Below are 24,912 nucleotides of genomic sequence, written 5' to 3' on the forward strand. Positions count from 1 at the left end.
TGGGGCGGAACAGCTTATGGCCGCCCGACCGCAACTTGCGACCCAATATGTACCATTCTAGCTTTCTACCCAGATATGCCAACTCCGTGGAGAGATTTAAATACCAGGCATAGAAGCTTGAAGAGAGACCTCTTTCTGATAGGGAGCCAGTGTAGTTCTCGTAGCAGAGGCAATGATGGTGTGCGCAGCGGTTTATTGAGGGCCAACCGTGCAGCCGTGTTTTGGATAACCTGCAGTCGAGCCAGCAGATCTTCTCTGATCCCTACCAATAAAGAATTCCCATAATCTAGTCTGCTGACCAAAAGTGCCTGGATGAGAGTCCTTCTAGAGGGCAGGGGGATCCACAGAAAGATTTTGCTGAGCGTACGCATTAGGCTAAAACATTTGCCAGAAAGCGTTTTGACGTGTACTTCCATGGATAATTGGTCGTCTATTATGAAGCCCAAGTTTTTAACCCATTTTTTGGGTGTGGGGACTGTCCCCAATTCAACAGGCCACCACTCCGGCGACCATAACTCCTTGGCTTTCGCCAGTAGCAGGATTTCAGTTTTCTCGGAATTCGGCTGTAGGAAGTTAGACCTCATCCATGTGGCAATTTTTATTATACAGCTCTTGAATTTATCCCTGGTCACATCAGGGTCCTTTCTCTATGGGGAGTATTATCTGGGTGTCATAGGAGATTTTCTGGAACCCACATGCTCTAATTATTGAGGCCAGGGAGGACACATAACTATTGAATAGGTTCAGGCTTAGTATAGAACCCTGTGGTACCCCCTTATCAATCACTGATGTCTGGGACAGATAAGTGTCCAGGTGTATACATTGTGATCTGTCAGACAGAAAGCTTTGCAGCCATTTTAGGGCCTGCCCTCCGACACCTATCTCACACAATTTGGCCTATAGGATTCTGTGGGATATGGTGTCGAAGGCTGCCGACAGATCCAAAAGGACCAACATCGTTGGAGTGTTCTCATCCAATAGCATTCTTATAGAGTCTGTCACTTCCGGCAGAGCGGATTCCATGCTATAGCCAGCGCAGAACCCAGATTGCGATGAATCGAAAAGGTTATGCTGTTCCAAATAGTCCGATAGCTGTCTGTTAACCTGGGCTTCCAGGATTTTAGAACAGCATGGAAGAAGTGAAATGGGTCTGTAATTTTGCAAGTCTGAAGGATCCCCGGAGGCTTTCTTAGGCAGTGGCTTAATAAAAGCGTGTTTCCAACGGGAATACAGATGTTTTAAGCAAAAGATTGCATATTTCCGTGATTGGGTCGGCTAGGACACCTGCCAGGTCTGAGATAATGTGGGGAGGGGCTACATTTGAGGGTGATCCTGACTTGCTATGAGCAAGTAGAGGGAGTACTGAGTCCACCGTAATGGTTGTGAACGATTCCAGAATGGAACGGGGGGCTTGTCCTGTTGTAATTTAGCAGTGATTAGGTTAAGCATTAGCAGAAGACATCTTGTATTTAGAGACTATCTTGTCCGTTGTGTGGAATCCATTTTGTATTTCTGGCAGCCATTTTGTTTGCCATGTGCTCACCATGTGCTCTGTCCTACCTTCCTGTTAACTGCTCTTGAAATTGCCTAGAGACGAGATTTATTTAGCCTCTTCAGCTTCGCACATGCTCAGTTGAGCTTACAGCTGTCTCCAACTTGTAACTGTCAGGATGAGTCCACCAGAATTAGCCAACTGTCAGCTCCTCCCACTTGTTGCCAGCACACTCTCTGTATGACCTTGTATGTATTTAAAACCAGCATTCTGTACGTGTACCGCCTTCATTTGAGCCCCTGTGTGGGTATAAAAGGACCAAGCTCCTTCCAGTCAGTGTGCTACTTCATGCATTACCGAAGGCTGCTGTGTGAATGTAGTTCCACCTCATGAGGTTTAATAAACTCTGTCTTTTCTATTCCAGTTTCTGTGCCAACTTATTCCTATTGGTCTGAGGACTCTGTTCAGAAAAGGGAGAACCCCTAGCACTGGTAGGCCTTGCTGAGGCTCACCACCACAGTCCTTGAGAGAGCGTCATTACTCCTGCCTCCTCTTCAGGATCACAGGAATTATAGATTTTATCAATCTTTTGTGGGAAATGGACCGCTAATTCATCACATCGTTTTTAAGAGGGTGGAAGCGAGATGTTAGATACTCTCGGGCTAGTAAATTTGTTAAGAATTTTGAAGAGCTCTTTCAAGGAGTGTTTTGCCTCAGATATTCGGGTGCCTAGGTAGGATCTTCTTGCGGTATTACAATTCGTTAGGTATGTTCTATGTATCACTTTGTAAATCCGCTTATCCTCCTCAGATTTTGTTTTTCTCCATTTCTGTTCTTTACCTCTACAAATAGCTTTCTCTGCCTTCAGACCTTCTGTGTACCAAGGGGCTGGGGCAGCTCTGTTATGTACTCTGACTGATTTCATAGGTGCTATGGTATCAAAAGCATCTGTTATCGCCGTCTCTAGCCGCTGCAGGGCGGTATTACAGTCCTTGCAGTCGCTTATCGATGGTGGGCTAAATGCCTCACTGAAGGAGTCACCTTCCTCCATGCCCTTCGTATGCTCCTACGCCCTTGAGGTTTATCTGCTCTTTTTGTGATGGCCAAGGGGAATGCCAGGGCGTGATGATCTGTCCAACCTAGTTCTAAAGGGGCTTCTACTCTGATCTCCTTCATATCAGTAAAAACATTATCCAGCGTGTGGCGCTATATGCGTGGCGCTGCTTATTTTAGGGAGTAAGCCTAAGGATTCCACAGCTGCTAATAGGCTTAGAGAATCTGAGTTGTCTGTCAAATCTAAGTAATGGTTAAAGTCTCCTAAAAGCAGTTTCAGAGTCCAATCCTGGGCTCTAGATTGACCTGAAGTCTGAAGATGTGCCTCCTGGACAAGGTGCCGTGAGTACAGAAGACCCCTTGCCCCCTAAAAGCTCTTTCAAAATGCATAAGGCTTCGGCACCACCTCTGTCTTCTGGCCAAGGTTGGCATGGAGACAATGTTTCCGACGCCCAGCCTACTGGCTCGGCACCCAAACACATCATTATGCCTTCTGGCTTGGGACAGATTCGGGCTAAATCATCTTCAGATCCGAAACCTCGCAGGCTCGATGGACATATCTAGTTCAGAGCCAAAACCCTCTACTCCGAAACAAAAACACACTTCATAGCCGAAACCTTCCACTTCCAAGCACAAATTGATTTAGATGGCGAAATCTAAGGACAACCTCCTTGAGCCTCCAGAACCAATTTTAGATGTTCTTAAGACCAAATCATATCTTAAACAGATTTTAAAAAAATATTAATCCTGATACAGGACATATTTCTGCTAAAACACCAGCAAAACGTAAACTTCCTTCAAAGGATCCTGCCTATAAGATTCCTTTGATGAAGAGGAAGGACGTGGCTATCAGGCCTGCTTATTTCGCCCTACAACCTTCTCCACCTCCACCATCTTCTCCACAGCTAATAATTGAGGATCCCTTACACATAACACCTTAGGGATCTCCACATACAGTTCCAGATGGGGATCATATTGATGTAGATACACATTTGCCTGTAGACCCATGGAATGATTGCACCCCATGGCCCTCCATTAGACGATTATATGGCTTATCAACAACTCATTGCTAGAGCAGCAGAGTATCTTTGGGTGGTCTTACTGTTAGACGGACCGGGAGGGTCGGCCGAGGATAAGGGGAGAGGTCTCCAGGGAGAGCCGTCTCCAGCGATCGTACAGACAAGTAACTTCCCCCCCCACAGACGGACACCACACAAGGTTAAAGTTCAACGAGACTTTATAGGCAATTCTTTAAGTTACGATGGAATGATACAAGGAGGTCTGGACTCAGGGGTCCCCTCGATTCTGGTCTCTGGTTCGGGAAAAGGGTAGCGGGACAGTCTTGTTACCAAAAAGATGGAAATAGCTCTCAATCCTCGAGCTCGGCGTTCTAGATGATCGGGCCGCGGCGGAGCCAGCAGGTCCCGAGATGGACGAAGGAAACGACGGTCCGCGGCGGAGCCAGCAGGTCCCGATGAAGATGATGGTTACAAACGGTCCGCGGCCACGCCAGCAGGTCCCGACGACGATGAAGGATATGAAGGTTACGAAGGTTGCGGCAGCACCAGCAGGCCAGACGATGGTGCACAAGACAGAGCTACGGCAGCGCCAGTAGTCCGTCAAGGATGAGTTCTTCTTTACGTCTCTCGACTCCAAGATACAACTGCCTTCCTGCTCTGGAGCTGCCCCAGTTATAGGGCTGGTGTGCTTTGATGTCCGGACCCTCGCACTTGGAGGTCGGGAGGTCCGGGATGAGGGAGTCCAGACACCCAGCAGGGGGGTGGAGCCGGCGCCCGGGGAGGCGATGGGCGAGCGGCACTTGGCGGGGGAGAGCCATCGACACCTCTTTCTCCCATTGACTTGCCAAGTAGCCCGCTCACCTCCTGGGTGGATGGTGGTGCCGGGATGTCTGAGGCCTGGCCAGGCCCAGGGTTGAGGTCGATCGGGGGCCAGGCGGCCTCGTGGTGGAGTGTCCAAGATGGCGCCCCAGGATGGGCGCGAGGGCCGGCAGTGGATCGGACCCACGAGGTTGACATGCTCGAGGGCAGGGGTCCCTGAGGGGACAGAGGACGTGCAATGGTGGTGTGTGGTACTTGTGGGCCTGGACTCGGGCCTGGTTGGGCCGGGGGAGAGCGGCCCTTCATGTGGCCTGTCCAACATGCGTCCCCCCCAGCTGAAGGCGGGGAGAGTTACCCATCCTCTTGGGGACTCTCCTCGTCAAGGCGGAAGAATCGGGACAGGCCATCCGCGTTGGCATGATCTGGCCCAGGCCGGTGTTCAACTGTGAAGTCCCTACCCTGCAGGGAGATGGACCAGCGTAGTAACTTCGGGTTTTCCCCCCGCATCTGCATCAGCCACTGCAGGGGTCGGTGGTCGGTCTGCACCCGAAAGTGGGTGCCAAAAAGGTAGGGCCGGAGTTTCTTGAGGGCCCAGACTACAGCGAAGGCCTCCCTCTCTATGGTGCTCCAGCGTTGTTCCCGTGGTAGGAGTCGCCGGCTGATGAAGGCCACCGGTTGATCAAGGCCTTCGGCGTTCACTTGAGACAGGACTGCCCCAATGCCATGGTCTGAGGCATCCGTCTGGACGACGAACTCCCGGCTGTAGTCGGGGGCCTGGAGCACAGGGGCGGAACACATGGCGGCTTTCAATTGTTCAAATGCAGCTTGACACTCGGGGGTCCAGTTGACTTTCTTGGGCTGATTCTTTGACGTGAGTTCTGTGAGGGGCCCCACCATCGTACCATAGTCTTTCACGAACCTTCGGTAATAGCCCGTGAGGCCCAGGAAGGCTCGTACTTCGGTCTGGGTGATGGGGGGCTGCCAGGATTGGATGGCGGCAATTTTTAGCTGCAGAGGGGCCACCAGGCCGCTTCCCACCTGGTGCCCGAGGTAGGTTACAGACCCTTGCCCAATTTGACACTTGCTGGCCTTGATCGTGAGGCCAGCTCGCTGAAGGGCTTGCAGCACTGCTCGGAGGTGGTGGAGGTGTTCGGACCAATGGTGGCTGTATACAGCGATGTCGTCTAGGTAGGCGGCGCTGAAGTCTTCGAGCCCCGCCAGGACCTGATTGACGAGCCGTTGGAATGTTGCTGGGGCATTCTTCATGCCGAAGGGCATGACTGTGAAATGGTAATGGCCATCGGGGGTGGAAAAGGCAGAGCGTTCTTGCGCCCGGGGTGTGAGGCCGATTTGCCAGTAGCCCGCCGTCAGGTCGAAGATACTGAGGTAGCGGGCAGCTCCCATGCGGTCGATTAGTTCATCTGCCCGGGGGATGGGATGTGCGTCTGTTCTGGTGACCGCATTCAAGCCCCGGTAGTCAACGCAGAACCGGAGTTCTGGTGTGGTGCCGGGGGCAGCTGCTTTGGGGACCAGTACTACAGGGCTGGCCCAGGGGCTGTCTGAGGGCTCGATGACCCCGAGCGCGAGCATCTTGGCTACTTCTTCCTGGATGCAGGCCCGTACCCGATCTGGCACGCGGTAGGCCCGGTGGCGGATAGGGGGGCTGTCCCCCGTGTCCACATCGTGCACACACCAGGAAGTGACACCTGGGGTGAGGGAGAACAGGCTGGCGAACTGTGACAGGAGGACTCGACACTCCTGGTGTTGCTCTCTGGTGAGGGCCTCCGAGAGTCGGACCCCATCCACGGAGCCGTCTTGCTCCCTAGTCCGTAGGAGGTCAGGGAGGGGCTCGGAGTCTTCTTCAGCCCCATTGTCTGTGGCCATCAGGAGGCTGAGTTCTGTACGCACAAAGTGGGGCTTCAGTCTGTTAGCGTGGAGGACCCGGAGGGGGTTCCGGGGCGATTCCATGTCGATGAGATAGGTGGCAGGGCCCTTGCGCTCGACTACTTTGAAGGGCCCCGTCCATTTGTCTTGCAGGGTGCATGGCTCGGTGGGGGACATCACCCATACCTGTTGGCCAGGTTCAAATTCAATGGAAGAGGCATTCCGGTCATACCACTTTTTCATGTCCTCTTGGCTGGCCTCTAGGTTAGCTTTCGCCAGCTCCCTGAACCGCCGGGTCTGGTTGCGGAGGGTTAGGAGGTACCGGAAGACATCTGGAGGGTTCTTTAGCGGGGGCATCTCCCAACCTTCTTTGACTAGGCTGAGTGGTCCCCGCACTGGGTGTCCATATAGCAGTTCAAACGGGCTGAAGCCCAGGGATTTCTGAGGGACCTCCCGATAGGCGAAGAGGAGGCACGGCAGCAGCACATCCCACTGGCGACGGAGGGGTTCTTCCAACCCCCCGATCATCCCTTTTAGCGTGCGGTTGAACCGCTCAACGAGTCCGTTGCCGCTCTTTCCACTGGCTTGGCACGTGGGGCAAGACCGGCAATGCTGGTGTACATCGTTCCTCATTTTGGGCCAGAAGAAGTGGGTCACTAGGCGACTGTAGGTTTTATCTTGTCCCAGGTGTCCTGCCAGGGGGACATCGTGGGCCAGGTTCAGCAGAAAGTCTCTAAAACGGAGTGGCACCACTAGTACTCGGCTGGCCCCCAGTTCTGCGATTCTTTGCTCACTGTATAGCAGATCATTGTCCCAGTAGACCCAGTGAGTTCCGGAGGTATCCCCTGCGCTTTGGGCGAGGGCTTGCTGGCGGAGTCCCTCGAGGGAGGGACAGGTCTTCTGTTCGTGGCGAAATTGTTCTTGCGTGGGCCCCCCCTCTTGAGGCCACTGGTCGAGGTTAGCGAGGTCGGAAGGTTGAGCTGGTTCGGGGGGAACGTCACGGTCGGTTGTTTCGGCTGGGGCGACCGGAGGCGGTGGCGCCGGCCATTCGGGCTCCTCTGGGCGGTGGTTGGCACGGGCGGCCATGGACCGGGTGGTGACGCACGCCCAGTCCGGGACGCCTAGCATCCCCAGGTGTTCTCTTCGTTCTACGGCTGCCCACGGGGAGCTTTCAAGGTCATTCCCCAGGAGGCAGTCTACGGGGGCATCGTCTCGGACCGTTACTTTCAACATGCCGGAGACCCCTCCCCATTCGAAGGGGACGCAGGCCATCCGACACAGACTTTCTGAGTTATCGGCTGAGCGTACAGGGCAGAGAATGTTCGGTAGATACTGTTCTGGGGTCACCAGGTGGCAGCGGACGGCTGTTACACTGGCCCCGGTGTCACGCAGGGCTTCGGCCCGGTGTCCATTGATGCTCACCCATTGGCTGTACTTCTGGGTGTTAGCGGGTAGGGGGACCCGCGGGACCATGTCTTTCCCCCCTAAGCATGCTAGAGCCATGGCGGCTGGCTCCCATTCTTGGTGCTCTTGTTCATACTCCTCTTGTTCCTCTGTGATCTGTTCCTCCCCTAGGGCAGCAGCAGCCACCTGGCGGGGTCTTGGGCTCTGGTACTGCGGGCAGTTTGGGTCGTTTGCATAGTGGCCGACTCGTTGGCATCGATGGCACGTAATATTGGCTCGGTACCCCGGTCGCGCTGGGGTGCTGCCCCGGTTGGCCGGGGGGGTGGTGCTGGTAACGGGGGCGACCGGGCCGTTGTCTCTTCCGCGTCCTTGGCCCCCTCCTCCTCCTCGGGGCCGGTGCTGACCATTGTTGTTCCGGTTCTGTTCGTAGGACCCATTTCGGCCTACTCTGGTGATCTCCCACCGGTCAGCTTCGGCTGCGAGCTGCCGGGGATCCGTTAACTTGCTGTCGAGGAGGTGCTGGCGGAGTTCAATGAAGCAGTTGTTCGACAGATGCTCCCATACCATGAGATTGAACAGTTGTTCGTAGGTTGTGACATTGCTTCCTTTGATCCAGCCCTCGAAGGCTCGGCTAAAGTAGTTTACATAGTCCACCCAAGTTGTACCCGGGATGCGGGTGCAGTCTCGGAACCTCTGGCGGTACATCTCGGGTGTGAGGCCATAGCGGGTGAGGAGTGCAGCTTTCATATGGTCATAGGAGGTCATCTGGTGATCCGGGAGCTGTAGTAGGGCATCGCGGCCCTCATTGAGGAATCTCCCCCATAGACCGGCTCCCCAATCGCTTCTATCGATCCGGTGTGCAGTCATAGCGATTTCATAAGCCTTAAACCATTGTTGGATGTCGTCCTCTCGGAAGTATTCTCGAACGACATCTTTGGGGATGTGTACCTTTTTCTCTGTTGCCCCTGGGGTGTGGGTTTGCTCGGGCACCCCTACTCCTTTATTCTGCTTGCGTAGGTTGATCTCCGCTAGGTTCCGCTCGTGTTCGTACGCCAGTTTCTTTTCCTCGAGCTCCCTTTGTCTCTGTTTCTCCTCTCTTTCTTCTCGGAGACGCAGGTGCTCTAAGTTAATTTTTTGTTCGGCCAACTTAAGTTCAACGTCCATTTTGAGTCGGGCCATTTCCAGCTCGTGTAGTCGGGTTTTTTCTCTTTCCTGGATCTCGTCTTGCGAGAGACCCGTTCTTTGCTCTTCCGAGGCCGTGGTGGTTTTTGCTGTGGTGCTTTGATCGGGGGTTCCGGCAGCCCCGGTTTCTGCCCAAGATTCTAGGGCATGCTTAAAATCGTCTTTTGTACTTAGTCCGGTGGTAGCGATACCTAGTTCGATGCAGAATTGTTTCAGTTCACGATGGCTGTACTCATCCAATTTTTCCATCTGGAACTTCTCAGTTGATCCGCTTTCTTTAGTTGTCATTGTGATTTCGTCGTGGGGTGAGCTACTCTCTGTACGTTTATGCGGGGATTCGGATCGCGCCGCTGGCCACCAATGTTAGACGGACCGGGAGGGTCGGCCGAGGATAAGGGGAGAGGTCTCCAGGGAGAGCCGTCTCCAGCGATCGTACAGACAAGTAACTTCCCCCCCCACAGACGGACACCACACAAGGTTAAAGTTCAACGAGACTTTATAGGCAATTCTTTAAGTTACGATGGAATGATACAAGGAGGTCTGGACTCAGGGGTCCCCTCGATTCTGGTCTCTGGTTCGGGAAAAGGGTAGCGGGACAGTCTTGTTACCAAAAAGATGGAAATAGCTCTCAATCCTCGAGCTCGGCGTTCTAGATGATCGGGCCGCGGCGGAGCCAGCAGGTCCCGAGATGGACGAAGGAAACGACGGTCCGCGGCGGAGCCAGCAGGTCCCGATGAAGATGATGGTTACAAACGGTCCGCGGCCACGCCAGCAGGTCCCGACGACGATGAAGGATATGAAGGTTACGAAGGTTGCGGCAGCACCAGCAGGCCAGACGATGGTGCACAAGACAGAGCTACGGCAGCGCCAGTAGTCCGTCAAGGATGAGTTCTTCTTTACGTCTCTCGACTCCAAGATACAACTGCCTTCCTGCTCTGGAGCTGCCCCAGTTATAGGGCTGGTGTGCTTTGATGTCCGGACCCTCGCACTTGGAGGTCGGGAGGTCCGGGATGAGGGAGTCCAGACACCCAGCAGGGGGGTGGAGCCGGCGCCCGGGGAGGCGATGGGCGAGCGGCACTTGGCGGGGGAGAGCCATCGACACCTCTTTCTCCCATTGACTTGCCAAGTAGCCCGCTCACCTCCTGGGTGGATGGTGGTGCCGGGATGTCTGAGGCCTGGCCAGGCCCAGGGTTGAGGTCGATCGGGGGCCAGGCGGCCTCGTGGTGGAGTGTCCAAGATGGCGCCCCAGGATGGGCGCGAGGGCCGGCAGTGGATCGGACCCACGAGGTTGACATGCTCGAGGGCAGGGGTCCCTGAGGGGACAGAGGACGTGCAATGGTGGTGTGTGGTACTTGTGGGCCTGGACTCGGGCCTGGTTGGGCCGGGGGAGAGCGGCCCTTCATGTGGCCTGTCCAACACTTACATATTGAGTCTTTAGAAGAAGCCTTTTTATTTGAAACACTTGAGTCCACACACAGGTCAAGTCAAAAACTCCCCATGCTTAAAGGCATGATGAGGCATGAAGAAGATATCTTGAAAGATCCTGTACGAGCATGTATTTTAACTTTAAGAGTAGATAAAAAATATAATCCCTCACCATCAGATCCTGTGTTTATCAAAATACAATTACCTCTTGATTCCCTAGTAGTTTCCAATGCTCGCAAAAGAGCCAATTAACAATCTTTGGTGATGCACCTCCCCAGACAAAGAATCTAAGCTTATAGATACCTCGGGAAAACGAGTGGCTGTTCAAGCCGCTAACCACTGTCACATCGTGAACACACATGCCCTACTAGCTAGATACGACAGGGCACCCTGGGAGGATATGGAGCAGCTGTTCCAATACCTCCCAGAAGAACACAAAGCCAAGGTACAACAGTTAGTCTAAGAGGGAAAACTCCTCAATCAGATGTGCTTTAGAAGCAGCGGACACCACAGCTAGGGAGATCAATACCAGCATTCTCCTTAGAAGGCATCCATGGCTTGAGATTTCGGGTTTTAAGCCTGAAGTTAAACAGTCCATTTTAAACACCCCCTTTGACAAAGAACACCTGTTTGGTCCTGCAGTCGACCAGTCCTTAGAAAAAATTGCAAAGTTCATGGGAGCGCTCCAGTCCCCATCAAATAGGGGCTCCTTTTGACTCTCCTTTTACAGAGCAGGGTCTAAAACAACATCCTCAGACCCAAATGCTTCCTCTTATAAAAACAATAATCAATCCTTCACCTCTAGGGGTTTCTATAAAGGATGATATAGAGGAAACAATTTCAAAGGTAGCGGTAAAGACGCCACACCGTGTAACACCCCTTCCCCTAACAAACAGTTACTTGCCCACACTTCCCCCTGATCATTTAACACCTGTTGGGGGAAGACTTCAACAATTTCTCACCAATGTCTTCCCATTTGGCAATCCATAACAACCAACAAATGGATGATCAACCTTACCAAACATGGTTATTGCCTGGAGCTTACCACTAATCCTTAATCGTCCAAACATTCCAGATTGGCATTCACAAACTGTCGTCAGACCATTTACAGTTACTCAAACAAGAGGTGCAATTTATCTTAGAGAAAGGAGCCATAGAACCAGTTCCATTACAGTGACAAGGTTCAGGGGTTTACTCTCTATTTTCTAATTCCCAAAAAGGACAGATCCTTTAGACCAATTTTGGATCTCAGAGTGTTCAATAGGCCCTTCCTCTTTTACAGCAAGGTGATTTTATTCCTACACTAGACTTAAAATATGCAAATATCTCAGATTTGTGATAACAGGCAAACACTACCAGTTCAAGGTACTCCCATTCGAAGTAACTAATGCTCCCAGGGTGTTTACAAAATATCTAGAAGTAGTGGCAGGTCATCTCAGAAGATGACAAATTCAAGTCTTCCCATACCTAGATTACTGGCTCATTAAAGCCAGAACACACCAAAAGTGCCTAGAACACACTCAGACAAGCTACACCTACTCCACCAATTTGGTTTCACAATCAACATGCAAAAGTCTCACCTACAGTCTTCACACATACAATCTTATCTAGGAGCCACTTTCAACACTCACACAGCTCTAGCCTCTCCCCCAAAGCAGCCGGAATTTGCAATATCTAGACTCTACTGCTGCAGTTCCAAACCAACCAAACCTTGCCAGCAAGGACTTTCATGTGACTACTAGGAATGATGGCTTCATGCATTGCAATAGTGCCTCTTGCAAGACTACACATGCGTCCACAGTCACAGGGTCAATTAACAAATCTAGTGTTGATAGACAGCCGCACCCCTTGGTCTCTGCAGTGGGGAAATCCACAAAATGTATCAAAAGGGTGGCCTTTCATCGACCATGTTCCACAGATCGTGCTAATAGCAGACGCATCTCTCACAGCTTGAGGTGCACATCTCTATCATTACACAATTCAGGGTCTCAGGGACAACAAACACAAAGATCTCCACATCAACTATCTAGAGATTCTAACAGTATTTCTAGTGCTAAAAGTTTTTCAGTCTCATCTCACAGGCAAAGTTGTCCTAGTCTGCACAGACAACATGACATCAATGTACAAAAAGAGGGAAGGACACACTCTCTCCAACTGTCACGCCTGTCTCAGACAATTTGGAAATGGGCAATCCAACACAAAATTCACCTTCTGGCAGAACACCTTCAGGGGTGAACAATAAAGTTGCAGACCTCATTAGCAGACGGAGGCAGCAAATACATTAGTGGGAACTTCATCCCCAAGTTCTCCTTCAATACCTTCAACAATGGGGATACCCGCAAACAGATCTGTTCACCACAGTAGACAACACACAATGCACACACTTCGCCTGCAGGTTCCCACACCCTCTCTCCAAGGGCAATGTCCTCTGGATAAATTGGTCAGGGATATTTGTCTATGCTTTTTCGCCTCTCCTACTCCTTCCGTTTCAGGGTCGGAAACTCAGGCAAACATCACTCACACTGATTTTGGTAACTCCTACACGGGCCCGTCAGCCATGGTACTCGACCCTGTTAGAGCTGTCAGTAGTTTCACATCAAAAGCTACATCTCACCTCCAGTCTTCTCAATCAAAACCATGGAGAAATCAAGCATCCAAATCCAGAAGAGCTCAATTTAGCGATTTGGCTCCTGAGGTCATAGAGTTTGGATATATAAATTTGCCATCAGACATTATGACTATACTGAGAGAAGTAAAAAAAAACTACGACCAGAGCTTGTATGCAGAAAAGTGGAAACGGTTTGTTGTCAACTGTAACAACAAAAGTATTTCCCTAGATTATAGGTCTTCAAACTGTGGAGTTTGCCCCCCTGGGGGGGTGAAGCATCCCTTCAGGGTGGGCGCGAACTTCACCCCACCTCTTCACCTTCACGAGCCATGTGTCTCAGCCCGGGCTTCTGCAGCTCCAGCTGCTGGGGGCTCGGCTGAGAGTGTCTGGAGTCACAGGTCAGAGACCAGAGGTGCAACAGTTGGGGGGGGCTAATTCTTCCAGCAATAGGAAGAGTAGACATTCAGGGGCTCCAAGAAGGGGTGAAAAAAAACAAAGCCTCGTTAACGTGAAATGGTATTTTAAAGACCTGTGAAGTACTTGGGTGCGGTTGTTTTAAAGTGCTAAATTCAATTGAACAGATGTAAATTGCAATTTACGACTGCGTTAAAATATTACAGTAACTCGATCCTGGTGTATTTGGAAGCAAGTGCTTCATGGTGAAGTAGGTTGCGGTTGATATTTGTGTAGGTGGAATTGTAGTAAGGTCGAAACTTGGATATCTTATATTTCGGAGTCTATTTTTCGTGAATAATGCTTTTGTAGTTTATGTTTCCGCATGTTACAAAGACCACTCCTCTCTGATTAGTCCATGCAGCAATCTAGGTTCTGGCCCACCTTTGGAACATGACTTTAAATCCCAGTCACAAAGGTAGAGCAGAATTTAATAACACAGAGTAAAACTTTGCTTTTATACTTTTAACAGAATGTCTCAAGATGAGGGGTAACATGACGGATAAGGATGGGAGCAGACCAGAATAATTAGCACAGGTAGATGTTGGGTACAGAATTTATTGAAATGGAGACTTTTAAATTATTTGCTTAGCTTGAGTAGATGGCTTTCTGTCGGACCTTGGGTCAGACTTACTATAGGACGCTGTTCTTCACAAAGTGTGTGATAACAGTACATGCATGTGCCTTAGCAGGGTACAGCAAGATCTAAACAGCCTGTGCAAAATTTGTGTAAACACCGCTGTAATTTTATGCAACTTGAGTTATTGAGTGCCTATTATCTAATTTCTGTTTTTTCTACGCTTACACTGATCTCGCAATTTACAATGGTGGGATACTTGTTTTGAGCAGAAAATGTCTTGCGAGAAGTGTGTAGCTGCATGTCTGCTGCGTTCTGTGCTGGTAATGTTCACCATGTGAATTAAAAATCTATACGGAAAATACATTAAGCACGTTTCTCGGATGACTTCTGTACTGAATTACATACCTCCGGGCATATTTATGAAATTAGTGGTGCAGGGTAACGCAGCAAGCCACCTTGCTGCGCTGCCTTGCGTCACTGGGAAAGTGCAGGAATGTGCCGTATTTGTCCAGTATGGTGCATTCTTATCCTTTTCTGTGGCGCTGGTGCCAATTTGCCAGCCTAGCGCCAACACAGGTACCCGTGTAAGGATTGTTTTTGTGTATTAAGGGGCACCTTCCTGCACAAAAACAATACTGAGAGGCTTTTTCCTCTTTCTATATGTCCTGCAGAATTCAGCACATATAGAACGATGTCTCATCATTACGCCTCTCTGTGGGAGCATATTTTTGAATCATTACCATGTTTAGAAGTCCTTGTAAATCTGGGAATTTGTCAAAAACCATGGGAGCTGTGTGGGAACACTCACCTCAATGCCTATAGAACATAGTTCAAACTGTGGGGTGTGCCCCCCAGGGGGACGCAGCATCCCTTCGGAGGGGCGCGCACTTCACCCCACCACTTCACCTTCGCGAGCCGTGTCTCTCAGCCCGGGCTTCTGCAGCTCCAGCTGCTGGGGGCTCGGCTGAGAGTGTCTGGAGTCACAGGTCAGAGGCCAGAGGCGCAATAGTTGAGGGGGGTAATTCTTCCAGCAATAGGAAGAGTAGACATTCAGGAGCTCTAAGAAGGGGTGAAAAAACAAAGCCTTGTTAACGCGAAATGGTCTTTTAAAGACCTGTGAAGTACTCGGTTCTGCTGGCAGCTCCAAAACTGTCTGTGCGTGTGCCCGGGAAGCTGTCTCATACCGGCTGACACACATGACGAAGCCCTTTGAGCCCTATGGGCATTGCACACATGATTTGAAGCCATTTGTATTCCCCAGGTCTTAGTCAGAAGCCCCTTTATGGGCGGCACCCTTATCTGTTCAAAATACACTACTGGACCCAGCAGCTACCTCATCCCTCTGGTCTTCGCAACTGAAACTTGTCAAAAGAGTATTCCTTTGTTCCGGATTTCTCTTATCTCTGATCCACACTTTGGGGACCCTCCTGCACCCATAGGGTGTGTCTGAACTGAGACCCTTTGCAAGTCGAAACTGGTCAGACAGGAGGTCCTGTATGTTTTTTAAGGCCTTTGACATGGCTGCCGCCACAGATTGGGATACTGTCAATTTTATTCTCTGATAAAATCTGTGTCCATAAAATATCTCACTATTGTGACCTGCCTCATGTACCCATGCTCTTAAGCCATGTCTGCGTGGAGGTGAGTGACAAAGGGGGACTACGGATTATCAGTGTTTAGCAATGCAATCAGACCCCACCGCCCTGACTGCTGTTGGAATGTGACGTCTAAAACCGGAAGCATGGCAATACCTGGCCGTACTCCACATAATCAATTTTTCAATTGTGTCAGAAAGCATGTTATGTGGAACTTCTTTTTCTGATATCTTGTTTAGGGGCAAGGATGTGGCACAACAGCCAGAGCTGATGACTGTAAAGCTGGGAAGCCAGGTTTAATTCTTGATGTCTGCTCAACATCCTGTGATTCCGGGCAAATCACTTAATCTCCCTGTGCTTACAAAAAATGAATGTGTGCTTGTGTAATGTAAAAGATGCTCCTGTAAAGCGCTCCAATACCTTTGGGTCATGTTCGCACTATATAAAACTGCAAAAAATATATTACAACATTTTGTGAGCACTCCTGTTTCAATGCACTGCTCAAGACTGGAAGTGGAGCTCAACCTAAGAATGGCAGAAGCAAGAATCCATCCACACATTATCTCTATGGAGAAAAACATGCACTCCCACACCTGTGTTTTGGGAGTGTTTTTGCTAATCTCTCCTACAGATTGTGTTTTATGTGAAAAATAAAGCACCAATGTAATTTTTTTGTTCTCATTTTTTTCTTGGAGACTTTTCATTTGAACTTTAGAATAAGCACATGAAGTACTACCAAAACATTAGTTTACTAAACACTCTACCTTTATTTAATATTATTTGCCCTATACGACCTGGGCTCTGCAGGAGGGAATGGCCATCAATGATGCAGAGTGCCAGCTTCCAGAACTTTTTAGTCAGGTGGTGGTGGCGGTGGGGGGCTCGATGTGTAAAAAGGTTTAGATTGGAGGGCTCGGTCGACAAAAGTTTAAAGACCTCTGCTCTAGATGCTTCTATTCAGAACATTATATGTTACCTTTTGCACTTACAGCAATGTGCGCTAGTTTGCACATCTATTTGATTGTACCTGGCAGCAGTAGCTGCATATTTGCAGAACAGACAGCATGTATCTTTATTTAAAGTTCCTGTCATTAAAGCCTTTATGGAAGGCTTTATAAGAGTAATACCACCAAGAATCCCTCCAGAACCAGTATGGAATCTATGGAAAGTTGGTGAGCTACCGGCATTAACCTTAGAAGAACCCTTCTTTCAACTCCATAAAGATAGGGTAGTTCTTTGCACCAATCCCAGATTCCTTCTCAAAGTAGTTTCTGCTTTTCATCTTAACCAATCAGTTGAGTTACCTGTGTTTTTTTCCTCAACCTCTTTCAGTAGCAGAATGAGCTCTTCACACACTTGACGTCAGAAGAGCTTTATTGTATTATATCAAAAGGACAAAGGATTTTCGTAAGACAAAGCAACTGTTCGTTTCATTTGCACCACCTCACAAAGACATTGATATTTCTAAATCTACTATTTTAAGATGGATTGTTAAGTGCATTCAAATTTGCTACGCAAAAAGTAAAAGAACTTTATCTATACTCCCTAGAGCGCATTCCACTTGCAAAATAGGGCCATCTATGGACTTTTTAGGTAACATTCCCACAGCTGACATTTGTAAAGCAGCAACATGGTCTACACCACACACATTTACCAAACACTATTGTGTGGATATAGTAGCACCTCAACAAGCAAATGTAGGGCAAGCTGCGCTAAAGACACTGTAGTGACATTTCACAGAATATAATCACGGAAACATTATAGGGTATAATCAGAATATTTTATTCCAAATATAAGAGCTTGTGGAAAAGGAGTGGTGACTACACAGAGTCACGGAAAAAGACGAATAGCATAGGTGTAACGTCACTTATATACATGCTTAACATTCCATGGCTGGAGCATGCCTGGTAACCAATGGGAAGGGAGACCGAACATAACAACTAGACCTACAACATCTCCCTTTATGGGGTAGATGTTTTACAATAATTCGTATTCTCTAAGTGCACTGGGCAACTTGGATATTCTGCCAAACTTGGTGCAGGTGCCCTCCCAACCACCCTGCACATACGTAGAACTTAAGGACTCAGGAGCAACAGTGGAGGATGCCTGACTAGGATCTACATTACTAACACGGTGCTGGACACACATCGTATCCTTAACATGGAGTTTGTTAGTGTGGTTACTAGTATCAGTGCAACTATTTTCAACAAAGTTATCACACTCACGTACATGGTTGCCTGGTATACACATTTCCTCTACTTGTGTAGAACAGTCTTGTTCATTTTCACATGGGTAAGTATTTAACCAACAATAATCATTGATACAATCAGCATTTCCTTTCTTTCCTTTGTGCCATAAATCAACCTGACTTTTGTTAAGCCTTATTGCGTCACTTTTGTTGCGCCAACCGGCATGTTTGAGGTGAACAGCGCTATTAGAGACCTCTACAAATTCTTCAGGATCAAGGAATTTAGGGGCATATTACCAACAACTAGCGATAATTTTTGTCTCTAACTTGTTTAGAGACAAAAATTATCGCCGCACATCGGCGATTTTTATCGCAGATAAACCTTGCTATTAACAAGGTTTATCGCAAATGCGATAAAAAACGGCCGAAATGCATGAATATCGCCTAAAAGTCAGCGATATTCAGGCATTATCGAGCAAATGCTCTTAGCCATGTTATCCACCTCCCATTGGATAACATGGCTAAGAACTGCTCAGGGCAGGTGTTAGCTTTTGGAGATATTCCCGCTTAGCGCGAATATCTCCAAAAGTTGGTAATAGGAGATAGCGATGTTAGCGACTGTTTTCAGTCTCTAACATCTTGGCACGCCCACTTTGCATCTCATTAGTGATAAATATCACTGACATGCAAAGTGGGGCCCAAGATGGTCGCTATCTCCTACTAGCTGTCGCTAACTGGTGTTAGCGACAGCTTGGTAATAGGGAGATAATTTTATCTCCGCTTTCTTGGCTTTTGAATCCAAAAAAGCGGAGATAAACCCCCTTGATAATATGCCCCTTAGACTTTCCTTTGAGATGATGACCAGGTTTAGTGACCAAAGCCCATCCCCCCTTGCAGAATTCCTTGTTTATAGCCCTGTGCACCTTGTCATGATACTGTGTGGATTTTAACTGACAATCTGTAATTTTCTTTTTGACCTGTAACTGATCATCATTTACAACGATAGTTGAAGGCAAGGAGCCTCCTGACATCTCAAACCTAGGAACAATATCATTGTCACATCTTCTTCCTCTCATTAAAAAGAAAGGGGAGAAACCTGTGGTGCTGTTGGGTGTGGTATTGTAAGAGAAGACTCTTTCTTGAACAAAGTCTTTAACTGGTAATTTTGATGCCAAACCTAGTTGAATGCCGTCCTTGAGGAAGCGATTGAGTCTTTCAATTTGTCCATTGGACCTTGGTAAGTATAATGGAGTCTTCTCTTGGCGAACACCAAGTAAATTAAAGAAGTCAGTAATTTTGCTTGAAGTTGGTTGTTTCCCATTATCGGAAACGATGATTCGAGGATTACCTTCAATGGAGAAGCAAGTACATAGAAAATTTATGACTGCATCAGAGTCAATGGTACTGACAAACTTGTGATATATCCATTTTGAGTAATAGTCACTAACTGTGATCAAAAATCTAGAATCATGTTCAAGGAGTAAAATCCATTTCACCTACATCTGGCCCCTTCTCTGATATTACTTTTACCTGAAATGTGTTTAATTGAAAAATTAAATTCCTGCAACTTAGCCAAATAACCTTACCAATCTAGCTGATGCCCTTCCATTTCCTCTGCCTTACCCATCGAACATGAAAGTGAGGGGTTTATGGTCCGTAATCAATTCAAATTCTTTACCCCATACATACATTTTTTATTTATCTATAGCCCATACACAGGCGAGAGCTTCCATCTCGATGGTGCTGTAATTTCTCTCTGTGTCGTTTAATCTGCGAGAAATGAAAACTACAGTGTGGGTGAGCTTACCTACTCTTTGCGTGAATACAGCACCAATTCCCACAGAACTTGCATCAACCGTAATTATATTAGCGCCATTTGCGTCGAAAGGTTTCAAAGTAGGTGCTTTCAAAATTGCTTCTTTGATCTCTTTAAAAGCGTTATCCTGCTGTTCATTCCATTCAAAACTTTGACCTTTACGCAAAAGTACCCTCAAAGGCTCAACCATCCTGGAATAGTTCTCAATAAACCTTGAATAATACTCGCCGAGGCCTAAAAATGATCTCAGTGAGTCTTTTCCTTCGGGTTTTGGTGCATCTGTAATGGCTTTTATCAAATTCAATTTGTGTTTGATTTCCTCAGCACTAAGAACATGGCCCAAATATTCTACTTCTGTTTTCAAAAATTTGCACGTGGCTCTAGAGAAGGTTATACCTCTCTCTTGCAATTTATACAACACCATATCTAAAATGTCATTGTGCTTACTTTCTGTATCTGCGTGAATCAATATATCTTCTTGGAATTTCTGTGCTCCATTGATTTCACCGAACATGTTTTCCATGAGTTTCTGAAATACACTGGCAGAGGATGCCAATCCGAATGGTAAGCGAACATACCTGTAAGCACCTGGTGGCGTGATGAAAGTGGTTAACAGTTTAGATTCATTATCCAGTTTAACCTGGTGGTATGCCGACTTAAGATCGATGAGAGAAAAATATTTAGATCCAGCGGTGTTAGCTAAAATCTCCTGAATTTTAGGAAGGGGAAAACAATCCACTAAAATATTTCTATTCAAAGATCTCAAATCGGCACATAGACGGTACTCTCCACTTTTTTTTTAATTAAAACAATCCCAGAAATCCATTCAGCTGAATCAGCTGGTTCTATTACTTCTTCATTGACGAGTTTTTCTAACAAAACCCGCAACTCTTCACGAACCGATAAAGGTACAGGCCTAACTTTGTGTCTGATTGGAATGGCATTTTTTTTAGTATAATTTTGTGTACAAAACCTTTCACACACCCTATCCGATCTTCGAATAGTGAATTATACTTACTCAATATTGTTGTTACATCATTGCTGGATTCTGAGGGAATAGATACAAGAGATATGAACCCTTCATCTAATACAATGGGATCATCTGATCCTGGTTTGAGAATTATCTTCAATTTTGCAAGATATTTCCATCCTACGATATCTCTTCCTCGCTCTGCTACATATATTTTTGTACTTGTACATCTACCCTTTATGTTCAAAACTTCTTCAAAATATCCAAACATATTAATGTCAAATTCCCCAAAAGCTTTGGGGTTTACATCCGAAGGCAACAAATCAACATTAGGCCAATATTTGAAGTACTTTCTGTCAGAAATGATTGTGATGGGCGACCCAGAATCCGCCATAATACTGAGCTCAACTTCTCCTACGTGTGCAACTCCTAAAGGACTTTTCACTGTCGCTATCACCTAAGGCTAAAACAATATTGGAACACATATCTTCATTAAAATCTTCAAAAATATTAACCTTAGATCTAACAATGCGTTTTTGGCCAAAATTTCCACACACACCTGCGAAATGCCCTACCTTCTGGCAACTAGTGCATTTCTTTCCGATTGCTGGACAATTCAAAGAATCTGCTTTGTGGTTATGAGAACCACATCTAAAACATACAAAATGGGAAGAATTAGAATTATATTTTGACCTGTAGAAATTACTTGAACCGAATTCTTTCTTCCTTTTGTCATTAACATATGAAACATTTGAACTTGAAGAATCATTGGCTCTAGCTAGTTCTTTTCTGCCTTCAAGTGAACGTTCAATACCCTTGGCAATATCAATTACTTCAGATAATGTGGGATTTTTACAGGCAAGCAAACGCTCCTGAATTTTGTGCTTAAAACAGTGAAAGACAAATTGATCTCGTATGTATACATATACTAAGTCACCAAATTTACATTTGGTGGCTAAGACCCTCAATTTACCAATATATTCTTCTACATTTTCAGACTCTGTCTGTTTCCTCATCGCGAAACGATGTCTACCAACCATAATGTTCTCTTCTTTGTCGAACTGCTTTTCTAGTCTTTTCACAGCCTCCTGAAATTCGTCAAGGGGTATAAACTGTCCGGGTTCAGGCTCGTATTCTGGTAGGCTGTCAAACATTTCTTGGACTGCAATACCGAGAAGTCCAAAAAGAATTGCTTTTTTCCTTTTGGGCTCATATTTCTTGCCATTAATTGCGACTAAATAATTTTCAAAAGCCCTGTACCAGTCCCTCCATTTCATCACTGGGTTACCTGCATTATCAAGGAAATGTGCTGGTGCATTAAAATTATTCTCACTGGCCATGACTTTAACTTCGTCTAAAGCCTCTTTCTTAAATATGAAATCAATTGTGTTGCCGGTTTTTCCCTATACAGTAAGGATTAATACAGGAAAAGACAAGAGCAAAATAAACCAATATTACTTATAGAACGCATGTAATGTAATCGACAAGAAATATAGTTCAAACATTAATGTCGCAGACAGAGAGAGAGAGAGCCTCGTTTGAAGTCACAGGAAGAAAACTATTTGACTCTTGACACGTTCTTACACAGTAAATACTTCTTCCTTATAGTTATCAGAACACTCGTTTACCTTTTGGAGTTTCAGACAACTCGAACAAAAAAAGACGGAGACGTGCTGGCGTACTCACGCAGCTTGCAACTTGTAGATGAGTCAGCTTGGATCGCGGCTGTGGATGACGTAATGGCGTCAGCTGAGTTTTGACAGTTGACAGTTGGAGGACTATCAACGAACAATTTCAACGGCGATTGGCCGAACTCCCTCAGCAACGACAATTTCAACGGCGATTTGCCAACTTCCACAGCAACGCTGCAACACATATGTGGAACAGTTTACCGATATGACAAGCGTTTCTACACAAACGCAAATATCCACACTTGCCTGAAAATTTCCTTTGACAGCTTCGCTGACCTCAATAATCTTTCTCAACGTATTTCTTCAAACGCAGATTTATGAAGTACTCATCAGCTACTATCTCGACCGGCTCAAAATACAGAAAAGAAGCGGAATTATTTATGAGAAATTCTCCTTTTAATTGAAAGTAAAATAGACACTTGCCTCGAAATGAAGTATCTGCCTCTTGAAGAAACTTCCTCCACAAGCTCTGAATGTTCTTCGTCCCATCCTCGTCGCCAATTGTAGAGGCATTTCACAGAATATAATCACGGAAACATTATAGGGTATAATCAAAATATTTCATTCCAAATATAAGAGCTTGTGGAAAAGGAGTGGTGACTACACAAAGTCACGGAAAAAGACGAATAGCATAGGTGTGACGTCACTTATATACATGCTTAACATTCCATGGCTGGAGCATGCCTGGTAACCAATGGGAAGGGAGACCGAACATAACAACTAGACCTACAACAGACACCTTTTCAGACAACTGCAACATCTACTGGTTAGCCACTGCTTTGGGAGAATACTGCTATATAGTCTATGCAAAGCATGTGTATCTACAGCACACATGCCTCAAACTGATTATCTTACATACCCAGTAAGCATCTGCTCTTGGCATGTAGAGCTGTAGATTCCCATGCGCCCCTTCCCACCTCCCTAGGCACCTGTTGTTGCAGTTCTTCTTATTTACATTATCTATGCATAGACATCTCTTTACAACACTCTCTTACTCCATTCTCAGCCTCTTGCGGGAAAACAATCTAACAATGGAGTCGATGCCCATGCACACTATCACTGAAAGGAGGAGTCACCTTACCTCGAGACTGGAAAGACTTCTTCGAAGAAAAACAACTTGCAAATATCTGGACCCAACACTAGATGGCAGGAGTATGCAAAGCATGTGTATCTACAGCTCTATATGGCAAGAACAGATGCTTACTGGGTAAGTAACATAATCTATATATACATATTTATATTTATATAACGGATGCAGTCAACGGAGCATATTCTGGAATCATCATTTTTCTTTTTTTATACGTTGAATTCATGTCCTTCCTTACTTTCCATGACCCTCTGACAACTAGAACACTAACATCATCACGTTACTAGAGTTTGTCAGTATCCACTTTCCAATTCAACCTATACTATGCGCTCAAATACATAATCTGATGCAAGCGAGGCACTTCACAACGCATCACAAAGGCAATGCGAATTTGTTGTCATTTTGTGTACTGGAGACAGTTCCTATGAGGGAAAGAGGGGGAGACCGTATCAAGGAGATGAGGAGACTCGAATCGAGGTTGATTATCAAATACAAGACAACTCAACCGAATGGTCATAACTTACATGAGGAACTTAGTGTGCATCTGGGTTAGTATGCAAGTTTGTCTGTGTATATATCTGCTGTTTCTTAACTAATACTGTTTTTAATCACTTATCACTTTTATTACAGTCACTGATTGCATATCTCTTATTTTCTGGTTTACAGAGTTGGCTGGTGATCATTTTTGGGAATCTGTCCGATCTTTAGGAGCCCCAGACCACCCAAGAAGTGTATGAATGGACTACGTTAAATTAAGGAATAATTGGTGCTTTTGCCCACTGGGGCTTGACTTAATAATATGGTGAAGTAACCATGTGGTTGGACAGTTTCAGCACGCTATGATAGTATGAGTGATTGTCATTGAATTCTGACAGAGAACTATCACGGTGCCCACTGGGGCTTTATTGCCAAATTGGTGTGATCAATTATATCACATTCTGACAAAGGACCGTAACCGTGCATGTACAACCATTGTCCTTATGTTTTTTGCACAACAAATTCCACGCATTGCTTATTTACCTTTAACTTGGTTTAAATATTTTTCCAATTTACGTTTAACGTTTTCTGCAGCTTTTACATTTGTATTTCATTTTGTTGCCTGGTGAGTTTTGTAATTGTCGGACTCAGCCCGCAGATATACCTAAAGTCTGTTTTCCATGAGTATGATTTGAATACCATGTGACTGTATATATTGAGCACTTCCTGTTTGGTTTCTGTCTCGTGAAAAAGCAGATTTCACTGCGAAAAGCGTCGAGAAAGACATTAAATAAAACACGCTTTGCACTTCCAAGTGGCTCGGATCTCTTTTTCTTGACTGGAGAAGGTTTTGGTTGGATGTATTGGGATTCGCTATCCCATCCGAGGCCCGCCTTTGACAAGCGGCAGGGGTCTACAGCGACTTGTTTGGTTGAACATAATCTATTTATATATATTTATATTTATATAACGGATGCAGTCAACGGAGCATATTCTGAAATCATCATTTCTCTTTTTTTATACGTTGAATTCATGTCCTTCCTTACTTTCCATGACCCCCTGACAACTAGAACACTAACATCATCACGATACTAGGGTTTGTCAGTATCCACTTTCCAATTCAACCTATACTATGCGCTCAAATACATAATCTGATGCAAGCTTCTAAT

At 46.7% G+C, this 24,912-nt stretch overlaps 1 protein-coding gene across 4 annotated transcripts in view; it reads left to right on the top strand.

Moving 5' to 3' along the window:
- The window catches only part of LOC147665155 (proteasome subunit beta type-7-like), a 154,126-nt gene extending 129,571 nt beyond the window's left edge, over nt 1–24,555 (top strand). For all 4 annotated transcript variants that reach the window (XM_086949722.1, XM_086949724.1, XM_086949720.1 and 1 more), the window contains exon 9: nt 23,933–24,555. The gene's annotated coding sequence lies outside the window, so the exon portion shown is untranslated. The remainder of the gene's footprint in view (nt 1–23,932) is intronic.
- Nucleotides 24,556–24,912: the final 357 nt, after the last annotated feature.

Source organism: Lissotriton vulgaris, unplaced genomic scaffold (assembly GCF_964263255.1).
Source record: "Lissotriton vulgaris unplaced genomic scaffold, aLisVul1.2 SCAFFOLD_654, whole genome shotgun sequence".
NCBI lineage: Eukaryota > Metazoa > Chordata > Amphibia > Caudata > Salamandridae > Lissotriton > Lissotriton vulgaris.